Source organism: Aplysia californica, unplaced genomic scaffold (assembly GCF_000002075.1).
Source record: "Aplysia californica isolate F4 #8 unplaced genomic scaffold, AplCal3.0 scaffold00162, whole genome shotgun sequence".
In the NCBI taxonomy this organism is placed as follows: Eukaryota; Metazoa; Mollusca; class Gastropoda; order Aplysiida; family Aplysiidae; genus Aplysia; species Aplysia californica.
The window spans coordinates 861,677-865,370 of record NW_004797432.1 but is presented as its reverse complement, the minus strand read 5'-3'; positions in this window follow the sequence as shown (position 1 = coordinate 865,370).

Below are 3,694 nucleotides of genomic sequence, written 5' to 3'. Positions count from 1 at the left end.
GGGGTAGTTTTGATTTAGTAAGATTTATGCGGCACTTGCAACACAGTAAGGTAGGTTAGTATTAGTGCCCAAGTTTAGAGATGCTTCTAGAGAGTAACAAAAACAAAAAAGTAGAGATAAGGACAAGGACAATAGATGTTTGATAGGAAAGAAGGTACAGACCATACCAGAGCACCTTCCAACCACCCAAATATTCTTTCTTGTGCATTCACTCACGTAGTATTTATTCAAATTCTAAGTCACGCATTTATTTATACGTTCACACTCCCATTCAGTCACTTGCGAACGTTCATGCTTTGCTCCTCCCTCACCTTCATATTCACGTACTTCTTTATTCCCTCTATCACTATCACTCACTCACTCACTCACTCACTCACTCACTCACTCACTGACTCACTCACTCACTCACTCACTCACTCACTCACTCACTCACTCACTCACTCACTCACTCATTCACCCCCGACTAACCTACTCACTCCCCACGACAGAAGACGCCGTAGAAAACAGAAGCACTCACGAGAGCGTGCCTTTCGTGCGCGCGTTACCTCAAACATCGTTACCTGGCGTGCCGAGCACGACAAACATGACAGGGTGCATGCCTTAACCCCTCGCGGTTCATTCCTTAGAGATACAGATAGAGGTAGACAGACCAAGACATACAAAGATACAGAGAGAGGGGGGGGGGGGCAGAAACAAGGAAAGAGAGGGAGGGAGAGGTAGAGTCACACAAAGACAGAAAGAGAATGATACAGAGGGGGGGACAGAGAAAGGAAGAGAGAGGGGAGAGAGAGATAAAGAGAGAGAGAGAGAGAGAGAGAGAGAGAGAAAGAGAGAGATGAATAAATATAGTTAGAGATAGATCTAGAGGACTAAGGCAATCGCTATTATGCTGAGAGCCGACAAATTGGAAAACGTAGAATTACCAACAAAAAGAGCATGAAACGAACGTTCACTACAGATCTCTTGAAACAAATTACTGTGCTAACCAGTCTACTTCTTAGTAAGAGTTTACGGCACTTGCAACACAAATAGGTCGTTTAAGTGCCAACAAAGAGGCACCACTAAAAAGAGTAGCATTAAAAAGAAAATAGAGAGAAGAGATATTGAAAGTACGATCACCCACCAACCACCCACTTAGAATTACAAATAAAAAGCACATAATAAGTATAATATAGATCTAATTATTGGCAATATAAACGCATCTTGGGTTTGAAAGAGAAAATCTTTAAGTATAATTGATAAATTAACATGTCACTTACAAATCTGTCAAGAATTGTGAATCTCCATCATCACATTTTACACACGGTTGAAATGACCCACTTTGCAAATACAAAGTCGCAAGTATGACATACAAAGAAGTTTCCAGTCAAAAATTAAAAACGTGCGTGTCCACCGTTACAGGCGATGCATTCTTGGTACCGACGCCTCATGCTGTTAGCTAAGCAGGCAATCTTATCTAGTGGGATGTTGTCCCATGCGTTTATGAGAGCCTGGGGCCTGGGACAAGTCCTGATGATTTCTTGGCCTTGGGTTGAACCATAAAAAATCACATTCGAATGTCATTCGAACTACTCCCAAAGATGTTCAGTCACCTGACATATCCGGCTAACAACTTAACTACGGCAGTCTCTGAATACTGGCAGCGTTCAGAAAATGCAGCCTTCAGAAAAATGGCTGTGACCCTTTGTGTGTCCGGCCTGGCATTGTCTTGCCACAGAAGGAGCCGACCCTGGTAGTCATTCATGAAGTGTACCAGGGTGGGACAGAGGATGGTATCAATATACCGCTGAGCTGTCAGTCACTCTCAATAGCGTATGGTGTCTTGGTGATTATTCCATCCCACACCAAGACGCTTTGACCTCCCCATCGATCTCTCTCGACAATGTAGTCATCGACATAACGTTCAGAATCTCTTCTCCATACACGCTGGTAACAGTCGCAGTGGTCAAGACAGAATCTTGATTTATTCATAAAAAGTACAGTTTCACATGGCAGTGGTATCCAGTGACTATGATCTCGTGCCCATTGGAGTCTATTGATCCTAAACTGCCTTGTAAAGGAGGGGTCAACGTATAGACGTCTTGTAGCCATTCCTGTGGCTCGTCATCTTCGACGCATTGTCCTTTCGCTGATTGGATCTCCATCGGTGCCAGCGACATTCCAGGCAGTTGTTTTGGCATATGTTGTCCTTCCTCTCAGATTAGAATGGTGTAGCAATTTCCCTATCCTGCCTTGCTGTTGTTGTTCAACTCTTCCGGTTCTAGGCCTATCATCGGTAACGGATTTTTTGTGCGAAGCCCATCTGAATGGTGGACAATATTTGACAAGTGGCATTCATTTTGCCTGGCCACATACCAAGTGCTACAGTGAGCAGAGAGCATTACTTCTCCTCGGTTTCTTTCTCTCTTTCCGTTAAACGCAGCATTGTTCTCAGACGTTTAACGCTACAGTCGTCAGTAATTATCAGAATCTACTTGATTGTGTTTTTCTGACACTCCACAATGACCTTTCTATGCTCAGTCTGTGTTTTCTTTACTTTTGTCCATGAGTATCATTTCCTCGTGCTCACACGTGATTAACGAATATTCCCAATCCACGACGTTTCAGTTAGCGTTGTTTGGGGCAAAAATATATACATAGTATTTCTATTTGTTGACGATCCCCAATTCCATACACTTCACAAATTGCACGCTTTTTTATTTTTTCAATGAGCTATCGTGTTTATTAAAATGGTACATTATCATTGCCGCTTTGTACATGTTTGTGTGTGTTTGTGGGGGGGGGGTGTGTGTGTGTGTGTGTGTGTGTGTGTGTGTGTGTGTGTTCTCGTACAAACGCATTATGCATACCTGGTAAACATGTCCTTTATAGCCTTCAGCAAAAACAACTGCAGCAGGTAATGCGCATTGCACACCTTATGGATATTTTCCAACATATTGACGGGTGAGGGGGTAAACGGCAGTGAAGGTTATGGCTTGAACATGGAGGGCAGTGGAGAATAGAGGTCAGAGCAAAGGGTCAGAGTGACAGAGTCAAAGACATACAGACATACAGACACACAGACACAGATACACATACATGTACACACACATGCACACCCACAAACACACACACACATACATACACACACAAATACACACACGCATACACACAAATACACACACAGACATACACACACAAATACACACAAATGCACACATAAATACACATATAGAGATATTTCGTTTTGTTTTGTTGAGTTTTTGTTGGGTATTTTTGGGGGGCTTTTTTTAGGGGAGGGGTGATCTTTATGGCATTTACAATAAGGTTATATAAGTGCCGAGAGATGTCACAAGTCAGTAACAAACACAAAATTGAAGGAGAAGAGATGAGGATAATATATTATGTTTAATAGTAAGGAAAAAGCAAACCACGTACCCGTCAACAACCCGTTCGTGGTGCCTGTGTGTACGCGCTTGTTGAGGGCAGGGATAATATAAACGTTCGGGCATCTTTGTGAGGGTAGGAATGCTCCACAGGTAGCCAAGGTCAATGTGACAGAGGTGGAGGATTCGAGCCTCAAAGAAACACGTGCAAATACACTGCAAAACGCATTTGGTTTCTAAGTTTGAATATAAAACGGTCGGTCGGTTGGTCGGTCTCTGTCTCTCTGTCTCTCTCTCTCTCTCTCTCTCTCTCTCTCTCTCTCTCTCCA